This window comes from Mustela erminea, chromosome 21 (assembly GCF_009829155.1).
Source record: "Mustela erminea isolate mMusErm1 chromosome 21, mMusErm1.Pri, whole genome shotgun sequence".
NCBI classification, from domain to species: domain Eukaryota; kingdom Metazoa; phylum Chordata; class Mammalia; order Carnivora; family Mustelidae; genus Mustela; species Mustela erminea.
This window is the reverse complement of record NC_045634.1, coordinates 14,373,380-14,387,055: the sequence shown is the minus strand read 5'-3', so window position 1 is coordinate 14,387,055 and position 13,676 is coordinate 14,373,380. Positions and strand designations below refer to the sequence as shown.

Below are 13,676 nucleotides of genomic sequence, written 5' to 3'. Positions count from 1 at the left end.
TGCCCACCTGCTCAGTGCCTCTCTGGCTCTGTTCTACTTGCTGAAATTCTGATGTTCAAAGGTTACTGGCTCATTCTACAGATTTTCTGTGGATGTTAGGTGAATTGAATTAAGATAATTCAGCATGGAAAGAACATGAGGAATTTTAAAACATGAATAAAGGTATTAGGCTATAAGATATATTGCTAGACCAATATGTTCTAGAGACCTGTGGTACAACATAGTGTCTATCGTTAGCAATACAGTATTTGTACTTCAAAATTTGTTATGAGGGTAGGTCTCACATTAAGTGTTCTTATTATCCTGCACACCCCCACCGCTGCCAGCAACCAAAGGGATATAAGGAAATTCTAGAAGGTGTGGGATATACACATTTCCTAGATTGTACTGATAGTGTTGCTACCACTCTGTGTATGTTGCATATGTCTAGACTCATCAGTTGTGCATATTAAGTATGTACAGTTATTTGTATAGCAATGATACCTCAACAATGCTGTTAAAAAAGATATATTTGCAGTAATAACTTTGGATTTGAAGAGAAAGATGAAAGCAGAAGGAAATTAGTAGTATCTTAACTCTCTGCCTGATGGCAACTGTGTCTTAATTTTTCTGATTACTAAAGAGAAGATTCTATAGCCCATTTCTGTTCCTCTCTGCTTATAATCCACTGAATTAACTGAATTTTTTATGCAGAATTTTTAGCCAATGCTTTCAGTTAACCCAGATGGCAGCTACTTTTTTTTTGAGCTTTGTTCACTCACACCAAGTCAGCCTCTCGCTTCCTTTATCTTTGATTTGAATTGTTTCTTGGAGGGCAGCTACTTTTTTTTCTTCTCCATAAAAATTTAAAATTAAGACTTGTCAATTCATGGCTCATTTGTATCCTGGGTCCATGAAAGGCTTTTCTTTTGTTCAATTACTTATGAATTATCTTTTCCACATGCTCATCATTGCCAGTCTTAAGGCTTTCAACACAGATTGCCCAACTGTCCTCAAGAAATGCTTTACTAATTTATATTATTTTATCTCATGAGTATATGAGAATGTTTATCCCCCTTTCCACCTCCTATTCTATAGATAGCAATTCTTGAGTTTGGCAGAAATCAGGATTTATCTCCCAGGAAGAACTGTGTGTCCCATATAGCCAATGGCTAAAGACCTATAAATTATGTAACCATCAGATTCCTCATGCCTACCCCCCCCCAACATTTAAGAGAGTTCCTCAGCACTTTTTTAAAAAATTTGCTTGAGTTTTTATTATCTTTCATTTATCATTTGAATTTTAAAATATTCCTGATGCAAAAACAGAGGGATACATGATCAAAGATAAAAAACACTGTCAGCATTTGTTTTCTTTGCATTTGGGAATTAAAGAGAGATATGTATGGAAATATGCTAAGCATGTAAGAAGCTCTAAAGGGTTGAAAGTTACATACAAAAATATAATAATGAGCCAAGAATTATAAATGGAATCCATGGAAATGAAGGTGACCTGCATAAAGGATGGGTAGAATACACACTGATTGCAATTTCAGACACACACTTAGAGGGCCACTGAGGACGAAAGTGGATTCCGGATAAATCTGCAGCGTAGATGATATAAAGACACACACACACACACACACACACACACACACGCACATACATCAGAGAGACAAAATGGGAAAAATAGGAAAATAAACTGTTATCACTGGATAGGGTTATCCAGAGTGTGTGTGTCTGTGTTGGAGGCATTGGGATGGGGAAAAGAGTGTGAAACAAATTCAATTAAGCAATTACTTTGAAATTTTAGGATCCCTTTCTTTTCTGAATGGATCATTGAAAAGAACTTCAAAAATAGAAGTGTTTCTGACAGTTAAAGAATTACCAGAACTCAGTGAAGGATTCTATTCTGGTAGTAAACCGTATATACTGCAGTTGAAGGTGAAGAAGAGAGACAGATCTGCACTAGTTAGCAGGAGGGGGTTTCCTCTGGTATTCCAGTAGAACTGACCAGAATCTTACAGTTCTACTTTAAAAATACATTTCTACTTTAAAAACCTAAAGTTCCTGCCCTAAAGTTAAGTATTAGATAAAATCTTCAGGGGGCTTATAATATTTTTAGGATGAAGAATACATTAGAAATTTTACTCTGTAATTCCTTTGTAAGGGATTAGAATGAGTGCTCTTTAAAAAAAAAAAGGATTTTATTTATTTATGTATTAGAGAGAGAGAGAGAACACAAGCAGGCAGGGGGAGCAGAAGGCAGAGGGAGAAGCAGGCTTCCCACTGGGCGGGAAGCCGGATGTGGGGCTCCATGCCAGGACTCTGAGATCATGACCTTAGCTAAAGACAGGTGCTTAACTAACTAAGCCACCCAGACATCCCACTTTTTTTTTTTTTAAGATTTTAAGAATGAAGCTCTTGAAGATAAATTCTAAGTTCTAGAATTCTGTATCTTCCAAAAAAGAACAGTACATAATTCTAATTAGAAAAAAATGTGTGTGGGACAAATATTCTTCTCTGTAATATAACCAATGGTATAATAGTCTTAATCCCGACATGTATGAACACTTTGAAGGTAGATTAATTTGCAGGAAATATTAGTGCCGTTAACAATTTCCCAAAATGATCCTTTCAAAGAAGAAATCAAGCAAAAAATTACTTGTGGCTGAAATGTATGATTTGGTTCTAACTCTGTAAAGAATGGGATTGTAGCAATACTTTCCTGTCAGGTAGCGTGTTCATTTAGGTGTTCTAAAGAACACTCTCTCTGGCTCACAGTTGCTCATCAGTGCTCATCAAGAGCAAGGCCTTGCCCAGTCCATAGAAGCCTTGGTCACCAGCTTAACCTTATATGATGGCAAGTTCAGAGATGCTTTTGTGGCAGATTTTAGCCTTGCATTTGATAGGCATTATCTGAGTTCACCTCTTTGCATGGAGTAGACAAGCAGGATGCAACTGCCTAACTCCATTGGATACCATTTGCACTGAGCTGTGAACCATGGCTTGCCTTTCTGTCCAGAGACTGGAAATGCCATCTCTTTGGACGTGTTTCTTGATTAATCTTGTTAATTATCAGAAGAGAGTATTCACCATACCTTTTAATGGGCTGATTTCCAAAGCTAATTAGCAACAATGCATGTGCAATACAGATGTGAGCCCAAAATGAAAACCTTGAACTATCTGCTGTTCCTCTTGACATAGAAGAGAAAAGAGCTCTAAAGGGCCAACAGAATCTACCTGTACTTTTAAAAGTGTGAAGAAAAATCAGAACAAATGAGATGTCCTACAATTGTAGAGAAGATTGAGCTTTAGTGATTTTGAGCACATCTTTGGGAGCATGGTGAGAAAATTACCCTCATTGTAGGAAGCAGAGAAGAGAGTAGACGGGAGGAAATAGAGTCAAAACTCATAAAACACTTATTTAAGATTATTAGCAGCTTTTTTAGCCGAAAAGACTAAAAAACACAGTAGGACACTGGGATGGTATTTTTAAATTTGGAAAGAATTTTGGGGTGTTATTTCATAGGAAGAAAGGAGAAAGAGAAATTGAAGATATTGAGAAGGGAAAGAAAATGTTGGATGGGTGAATGGATAGCAAGGTGCCTCCGGCCTCAAGAGGGGATATCGCTGTAAGCCCAGAAGCATGGTGGACCATGGAGAAGCATTTATACCTCTCCTCTGGAAGGCCAGTTTTTGGGAGGCACCCAGATGCCTCTGAGTCTGTCTTCTCTAGTAAAAAATGCATGCTATTAGTAACAGGTGGGGCCTTTATTAGGGTATTGAAATCCTGGGATGTTTTCCCTGGGCCTTTGGATTCAGGCAAGCACACAGAGCTACAAATTGAGCCTTGTCACGTGTCAGATAGGTGAATCATGTTGTTCTAAAACATAAAAAAGATGTTTAAGACTCCCATGCGTATAATTTGCTCATAATTTTTCTGTCCCTTTCTTCAAAACACCATTGGGACGATATCTTCTTTCTTTTACATGCATCTCAGAATGTTTTCCCCTTCAGAATGGCCTTTCCTGGTCATTGTATTTATCCTGGTTCTGCCTGTGGACAACATTCCTGGGAAAAGAGGGGAAGCACACATGGAGGACGGCCTTAGGCCTACACTGCCCAGGATACACCCACTTATAGCTCTCAGGTCACAGTGCAAGGGAAAATAATGCTCACTTTCAAAAGATAAAAAAGTCTCTTTTCTGGGTAAATTCCATACAGCCAAACAGAGGCTAGCACATAGCTAGTCATGTTTGGTCTTTTCAACAGGTACAATTCTCGCTATCATATTGGACATATGAATCTTTTAAAGGGGATTTTTTTTTTAAAGATTTTATTTATTTATTTGACCGACAGAGATGACAAGTAGGCAGAGGCAGGCAGAGAGAGAGGAGGAAGCAGGCTCCCCACTGAGCAGAGAACCTGATGCGGGGCTTGATCCCAGGACCCTAGGACCGTGACCTGAGCTGAAGGCAGAGGCTTAACCCACTGAGCCACCCAGGTGCCCCTTAAAGGGGATTCTTAATTGTTTTCTTGTTTATTTATTCTTTTTTTCTTTTTTTCCAAAACAAATTTTAATTTTTTATTTTTTATAAACATATATTTTTATCCCCAGGGGTACTGGTCTGTGAATCACCAGGTTTACACACTTAACAGCACTCACCAAAGCACATACCCTCCCCAATGTCCATAATCCCACCCCCTTCTCCCAAACCCCCTCCCCCCAGCAACCCTCAGTTTGTTTTGTGAGATTAAGAGTCACTTATGGTTTGTCTCCTCCCAATCCCATCTTGTTTCATTGATTCTTCTCCTACCCACTTAAGCCCCCATGCTGCTCACCACTTCCTCATATCAGGGAGATCATATGATAGTTGTCTTTCTCTGCTTGACTTATTTCGCTAAGCATGATACGCTCTTTCCATCCATGTTGTCGCAAATGGCAAGATTTCATTTCTTTTGATGGCTTCATAGTATTCCATTGTGTATATATACCACATCTTCTTGATCCATTCATCTGTTGATGGTCATCTAGGTTCTTTCCATAGTTTGGCTATTGTGGACATTGCTGCTATAAACATTCGGGTGCACGTGCCCCTTTGGATCTCTACGTTTGTATCTTTAGGGTAAATACCCAATAGTGCAATTGCTGGGTCATAGGGCAGTTCTATTTTCAATATTTTGAGGAACCTCCATGCTGTTTTCCAGAGTGGCTGCACCAGCTTGCATTCCCACCAACAGTGTAGGAGGGTTCCCCTTTCTCCGCATCCTCACCAGCATCTGTCATTTCCTGACTTGTTCATTTTAGCCATTCTGACTGGTGTGAGGTGATATCTCATTGTGGTTTTGATTTGTATTTCCCTGATGCCGAGTGATGTGGAGCACTTTTTCATGTTTCTGTTAGCCATCTGGATTTCTTCTTTGCAGAAATGTCTGTTCATGTCCTCTGCCCATTTCTTGATTGGATTATTTGTTCTTTGGGTGTTGAGTTTGCTAAGTTCTTTATAGATACTGGACACTAGTCCTTTATCTGATATGTCGTTTGCAAATATCTTCTCCCATTCTGTCAGTTGTCTTTTGATTTTGTTAACTGTTTCCTTTGCTGTGCAAAAGCTTTTGATCTTGATGAAATCCCAATAGTTCATTTTTGCCCTTGCTTCCCTTGCCTTTGGCGTTGTTCCTAGGAAGATGTTGCTGCGGCTGAGGTCGAAGAGGTTGCTGCCTGTGTTCTCCTCAAGGATTTTGATGGCTTCCTTTCACTCATTGAGGTCCTTCATCCATTTTGAGTCTATTTTTGTGTGTGGTGTAAGGAAATGGTCCAATTTCATTTTTCTGCATGTGGCTGTCCAATTTTCCCAGCACCATTTATTGAAGAGGCTGTCTTTTTTCCATTGGACATTCTTTCCTGCTTTGTTGAAGATTAGTTGACCATAGCGTTGAGGGTCTATTTCTGGGCTCTCTATTCTGTTCCATTGATCTATGTGTCTGTTTTTGTGCCAGTACCGTGCTGTCTTGATGATGACAGCTTTGTAATAGAGCTTGAAGTCCGGAATTGTGATGCCACCAACTTTGGCTTTCTTTTTCAATATCCCTTTGGCTATTCGAGGTCTTTTCTGGTTCTATATAAATTTTAGAATTATTTGTTCCATTTCTTTGAAAAAGATGGATGGTACTTTGATAGGAATTGCATTAATGTGTAGATTGCTTTAGGTAGCATAGACATTTTCACAATATTTATTCTTCCAATCCAGGAGCATGGAACATTTTTCCATTTCTTTGTGTCTTCCTCAATTTCTTTCATGAGTACTTTATAGTTTTCTGAGTATAGATTCTGTGCCTCTTTGGTTAGGTTTATTCCTAGGTATCTTATGGTTTTGGGTTCCAAAACAAATTTGACAAGAAACAGATGAGCGACAATGAGGTAAGGCCTATTAGTCCAATCATTATAAAATGAAAAGGTTTTTAACCTAATAAGACAGCCAGTTTGAGGGGAAAAGATTCCTATTTGTGTATGAAAGGAAGCAAAGCTTATTCTTAGTTCTGATTTTCATAAATAAATACATTACTGTATACACACACAGTGGAAACTCTGTGTCATCCCATCAACATGACAGAAGTAGAGTTTGGAATAAAGTCAAGTGTGGTGACATAAAATTCAGTCTTTTGGTGTCTGGACAGCATAGAACCACTGTCCATGCAAGAAAAATGACACTGCCTCTTGAAATTTCACTAGAAACTTAATTTATCAAACATAATGGGTCAAAAGAGGGAAATGTGGAGTTAAAGAATAGTGGGAGTCATGAACAGTGTAAAGCCCTACTCCAAAGATTCATATGATTTTTTTTTTATAGTGGTATTACTTCAGAGAAAAAAAAAGAGAACACATATATAGTAGTCATTATCATCAACTGCTTACAAAGTGATAGAAATAAACCTGACATAGTTTTCAGTGTAGCACCTTGCTGGGGGGCCTGAGAGGCTCAGTTGGTGAAGTGTGGGACTCTTGGTTTTGGTTCAGGTTATAATCTTGAGGTCATGAAATCACGCCCTGTATTGAGCTATGCTCAGTGGGGAGTCTGCTTGAGACTGTTTTTCTCTCTTTCTCTCACTGTCTGCACGTCCTCCTGCTCATGCTCTCTCTTTTTCTCTAAAATAGATAAATATTTTATTTATTTTCATTTTTTTAAGATTTTATTTATTTGACACACAGAGAGAGATCACAAGTAGGCAGAAAGGCAGGCAGAGAGAGAGGGAGAAGCAGGCACTCCGCTGGGCAGAGAGCCTGATGCGGGGCTCGATCCCAGGACCCTGAGATCATGACCTGAGCTGAAGGCAGAGGCTTAACCCACTGAGCTACCCAGGCACCCCTAAAATAGATAAATATTTTAAAAAGCTAAAATAACACCTGCTATATTAGAACTACATCAGCTATCACTGTGTGTCTATGATGGGCTAGACATTATGCCAAGCATCTGACTTCTGTTAGTGTAAACTTTCGGAATCATTTTAGAAGTTAGAAATGATTGACCCATTTCATACATGAGGCCACTGGCGTTTAGAGAGGAACTGTGCACATGGAAGTGCCTGGACCCTAAAGATCATGATCTTTCCTCTATCTCTTGATGCCTCATTCTGTTGTAGGATACTACTCTTTGATGAGAGGTTAAGGTTCAGTGTGACAATGTTCAAAGCAAAGTAAGAAAATTATGTAGAAAATATCACTTTATGTAACAAGTAAATTAAAAAATTAATAACAAAAAATGCACGTTGAGATTAATCCAGATGTCAAAAATAATACTGATGTCTCCAGAAAAGCACTACATAGAGATGGAACTGAGGAGTCTTGAAAAGGCAAGGTTACACAGATAGAATAACTCTGGACTGCTTGCCTTTTGGCTCTCCCTTAATTCACCCTTGAGGAATATTTAACAACTCACCTGTGTTGTGTGTCTGGTCTTGAGACTCATTAAGTAACTCTTCTCAGGCTGTGGACATGAAGGCAAATCCTCTGCAGAAAGGAGACATTCTAGAACATTCTAGACATTCATACTAGAATATTCTACCATGACTTCCACAGTTTTGCCCAGGCAAATAAAGTCACTCAAATTCCCTTTCTACTTTGTTCTTAAGTATAAGTGAATAAGCCCATCTCATGTTAAAAATATTGCTGCCAATAACTATGAAAAAATAAATACAGATTTATCAAATTTGGCCTACAAAACTATCTGGATCTTTACAGAAAAAGTTTGTCAACCCCTATTCTAGGTAAATTAGTAGATTTTAGTTTGGATCATTCTTTTTATGTTGCATAATCTTAATATAAATATAATTGACTTAGGCAGTTTTTCTAGTGTCCACAAGTATGAGACAAAGACAACGAATGAGCTTATGTCTGGTACCTGTTTTTCCATGGGAGACTCCCATTAAATGTCTTGGATGGCATTTTTGAAGACAGGTACTAGTTTGCTAGTAGAAAATTAATGCTGACTGAGTTTCAGAGTTCTTAACTCTTATCTTTGTGTTCAAACATGAGATCACCTGATAAATTATTCTTTTCAGAGTCAGACTGGCAGGCCAACCTATTTTCTTTCTCAGAAAAACAACAAACACAGGCCGACTTGCCTCTTCCATTATTCACAAGTGAAACCTCATCAGCTACTTTATTAAGACTGCTATGCTGAGAGTTCTAACACTCTCTACACTTAAATTCAGCATCAGGCACGTGTGAACAAGCTTCAAAGACAGCTTCCCACTTTACTGTCCTTTTACGATTACAGCCTAGAAAACCTCAAGGGATATGATAGTTTCTCTTGGGAAAAATCGGGTGACACTCTAAGTGTGAATGGTGCCTAGAGAGACACGAAAGAAGCCTGGAGTTTGAAGTTGCAACCAGGACTGTGCTGGTACTTTTCAGACAGCCCTCAGGATTATCCATCTTGTTGAATGTTGCCAACAGGTCATCTTACGAAAAGTCACAAGTTGGAGTCATGGTGCTGTTATTTCCAACTACTTCCTCACCTGCTGAACCACACTGAGGAACTTCACAAATAGAATTTCCTGAGGCCAAGCTAACAGATGCACTGAAAGAGGCATGATGAGGTAAGAAAGACCACGGGATATGAATGATCCAGGTTTAAACTCAGTTACTGCCATTTCCTTGTCCACGTGGCAAAGAGGCACCTGACTGCTCTGAGTCTCAGCGTCTCACCTGGGAAATGGGGTGTTTCTCACAAGACTGAAGATTAAATGTGATATATTGAAAAGATGCCTAGTTGCCTACCTGTGGGGTGTGCAATAAACAGTGTGGTATTATTTCCATCCACTAGGATTGTAAACCTTTTTCATATTCTAAGACACAGGATACTTGCAACAGGTTCATAGAAACACTGTATTCTTAAAAAGTTTAAGAAAGCGCAGGCACACTTATTCACAGAAACATGCTACTTACTTCCCTGTTACTTAAACATAACCTTGACATATCTTAATGGGAAAAGGACAATCAGTTTGGGTCTAATAGTGTTAAGATTCTTCTTTCAGGCTTATAGTCTTCATGAGCAAAGTGAAAGGGAGGGCCAAAATGCTGTCATAGAGCCTTATCACAGGTATGTTTCTGGGATGTTCAGATCCCAATTCCTTTATGAAAATGTTTGTATAGAGCCCATGGGCCTTAACTATCCATTCTCCTTATTTATGTGTTTGAAGTGCTACAGCATAGAAGATACATTTGGCTTGGGAATGCCATGTTGCACTTAAATATACATACAAATACAAGATTTTAGCAATGTGTTCTAAACAAAAGGATGAGGTCTTACTCCCAGACTTTTCCTCCTGTCTTCTGCTCGGAGCTGCTCCTGGCTTCCTACCCCGGGTGGAACAGCTAGCTCACAACATCTCTTCCTCCTGACCGGGTGTCAGGGTATGACAGCCTTCCCCCGATCTCTCTTTCTCTCTCACTCTCTTGTTCTCTCTCCTAGTGGGTTTTCTCATCATGACATTCCTCATTTGGGAAGGTAATGAAGTACTTTGGTTTAAACAGATCCTGCTGATTTGTAGACTGCACATGGGAATGAAAGCCAGAGATTCTGAGCAATATTAACAATTAGCTATTCTGTTTAATTATATCAGTGTGAACCATGACAGATAACTGAAAATTGATCAAGTTCTTTCCCAGAGTATGATTGTTATTTACCCTCTGCTTTCATCTCCTTATGGCTGATTTCCTATACAAACTGAAGTGGTGTCTCTGTTCTCCTGAGACAGTGTACTTTTCTCTCCTTTTTAGATCATGCTGCAAGCTATTATTATGAGAACAGTAATGAACGAAATAAATCCTCTTACTGTAGGCAGATAATCTCTACTCCATGAGATAATTATCAGATCTCATGGGAATTTGTTTTTAAACTCACTTCATAATGATGACTCTCTTCTCTGAAGATGCTTCATCACGTCTAATAGAATGTAATCACAGACCACGGTGGGATGTGTAGTACTTGTTTAAAATCCATCTCCTAAGAAAAGGGAATGGGGAAAGTTAATGATATCTAATGGCCCTTGATCTCCCAAGAGGTTAGTCCTTCCTACCTGACAGTGGTATGAGAAGCCAGGAAATCTGATAGTACTTTAAGTATTTTGGAAAAGGTGAGTGGTCTACTTGTATTATATGTCAAGGCTACGATCTAAATGAGAAGCACTTGGAATTGCAGATTCTTTAAAGAAAAACTGACAAGCAGAATAGGGTCAAAGCCAATACCGTGAAAGTATAAGTAGGAGAAAACCTTTTGAATCTCAAATCATATAACAGTCTGCAAACAGTAGGTTTTTCATTTTGCATATTGAACATTTTGCATATTGGCAAATATAACAGATAATGAATTATTGATCCAAAAGAAGTTCAGCAAATGCAGAGCTTAAGTAAATTGTCTGTTGTTCAATGCAAGGTACATTGATGTAGTAGGACAAGGGGGGGCAATCTATAGATCCACTCCCCAGATCCTTCTGACCCACACTGATAAGAGAAAAGACAAAAGTTGAACACACTTTAAGTCTGGTTTGCATCTAATAAATAATTCTGCCAAGATAGAAGTACTTGGGCCTCCTAAAATCTGGTGTCATCGTCATGATATTCTTCCTCATGGCCCATTTTGAGTTTTATCAGCATCGCATGTGAAAAAAAGCTGTTGAATTGTTCCTCTGGAAGCAGACTCGCCATGTGGCTCTAAATGAAGTGTAGTGGATTTTATCTTGCTGGTAAGAGACAGAACTACTGATAATCTTTCCTAAGATATTTTCCTTTATGCTTCTTTCTGAAATGAAGTGACTTGGGGCCAGGCAAGTCGTGAGGATTCTTATTTCTGAGGAAAAAGTTGACTACTTTTCCTTTGAATGCCCTAACCAATCTTAAAATTCAAAATCGGATCCTATCGCAGTAAACCACGATAAGGAAGGAGAAAAGGGTCTCAGTGAGCTGGGGAAGACACTTTTTTTTACTTAGAATTCATTTTACCATATTACCGCACTTGACAGATGACCCTGGTGCACCTACTGCGTGCCAGGCACAGTGTCTAACACTGTGGGATCAAAAGATGAATTAGATATGATTTAATTGCTTGGGAGAAATAAACAAGCAAATTATAGCCACACCAAAACACAATAATCGCTACAAGGAACATAAGCCACAATGCTAAAGGAAAATTCAGAAGGGTCTAAATTATCAAGGAAGTTGCCCTAAGATCTGAGTAGGCATTAACTTGATAAATTGGAACAACAAATCTCGCCTGATGCATCCAGGTGGAACATAGGGAGGCTTGAAATCTGCATGACTCACTGGAGGAACTCAAACAAGTTGGGTCTGTCTATAGCAGAAATTGCAAATGTTGTGAGTATCAGACATGAGGTTAGAGGAATGGTGGGCACCCAAAGGTATTTGTTGTTTATCAAGAAAGCACCGGGGGGGGGGGGGTCACTGAAGGACTTGCCTTGACTTCATATGTGATTTGAATATAGCCACTGCCAGCTGTGTGAAAAGTACATTTGGGGGAATCAAGACCAGAGCCAGAAGAACACTTCAGAAAACAGACTCAGTACAAGAAATGAGCAAACCCTGAATAATAATCATTACCCTTAACTGAATATGTATCATAGGCCATAACAACAACAAGTAGTATGCTAAGTATTTTATAAACAGCTCATTTAATCTTCATAAGAAACCTCTAGAGTAGGTATTAAGTACCCATTTTAAAGACAAAGGCCTGGGATTCAGAGAATTTAGATACCTTGATTGAGATTGCATAACTATTGGTAAGACAGAATTTGGATCCAGGTCTGTTTGACTTCAGAATACATGCACCAGGAGGCATTAGGCAATACTTCCAAATCAATGGTAGGACCCACTTAAAAGACAATTCTGTCATTCACCAAAAGGAATTCAGATGCAGATACAGAGGTTTTGGGGAAATGTAATAAGCTATATTGTGGATATGCTGAATTTGAGCTTTCAGTTAGACATCTATGAAGGGATGCCACTGAGTAATTATATACTGACATAGAATTTAAAAGAAACTTGGCTAGAGATTCATCCTCAGGGCACTCACAGCCACATAAATGGCTCTTCATCCAGAGAGAAGTAAAGGTAAAAAGAACCGTTGGTCAAGACAAAACACTGGGAAACAGTACTAAGCAGAAGGGAAGTCTATGAGTGGAGTTACAGGAGTGTCCAGGATGATTCCAGGGTGAAGTCAATCCGTCAGTATGAATTATGCATTTCACACACACAAGGTAATGTGTTGGGCCCTAGAGCTGATGCAAGAAAGTAGCAAAACATCAGCATTTCCCCCTCAGGAATATTGGGAAGAAAATAGCAGGCATACACACAAACAAAAGGTTAAAATTAATACAAACATTTACAGAACCACTAAGTGAAGTAAGAAATGTCACCAGGCAGAATACCGGAAATTTCTTACAAGTGGTTTAGGGAGTAAGACCTCTAGAGAGGAGGATGAAGAAATTGCTTGGTGAACTGGGTTAATAAGAAGGGCTTCATGGAAAACACGAAACAACTGATTTCAAATGTATCTGTGCTTCAACAAGCTATCCTCTTTAAAATTCAGATTTCAAGGCCCTGCCCTCTGGATCTGATTGAACGGGTTGGAATTTGACTCTGAACTCTTAAGAAGGACTTCAGGTGATTCTGAAGCAGATGAAGCAATACAAAATTTGAGAAATACCATTTTGGAGAATGTTACAGTGTGGACAGAGGTGTTGAGTGGTGTGTGCTGTGGGTGCTGTGGGAAGGGGTGAGCATTTAAGGTGAAGAAAAGGCAAGAATAAAATTACATAATCATGATAAATGAAAAACTGTTTGCACAGATGGTCGAAGAATGTCCAGATTAGGAAACACTGGGAGATGTAAGTGAGAGGCACGGCCATATTAGGAAAACCCTGCAGACCTGTGTAAGGAGTTGTTGTCAACTGAAGAGATTTAATCATACTTTACAATTCAGGCTCAGGCAGTGCAGTTTTGCTTTCTGCAGCAGAGAATAGACATCACATTGCTCCTATAGCTGGAAAGTCTAAAAGTTCTTCTCTAAATATTCTGACCTTGAGCTTCATAGGGAGGGTGGGAGGTGGGGGAGATAATAAGGCATGAGAGAGAAGAAGCTTGAAGTGGTTTGGTCCAATGGTAAAATGCTCCACAG

General features: G+C 39.0%; 1 long non-coding RNA gene across 1 annotated transcript in view; it reads left to right on the top strand.

The window, feature by feature from the left end:
• Positions 1-13,676, top strand: part of LOC116581692 — a 122,522-nt gene that overhangs the window by 75,733 nt on the left and 33,113 nt on the right. Inside the window, exon 3 of the long non-coding RNA XR_004282177.1 lies at positions 8,939-9,081. This is a non-coding gene — a long non-coding RNA (uncharacterized LOC116581692). The remainder of the gene's footprint in view (positions 1-8,938; positions 9,082-13,676) is intronic.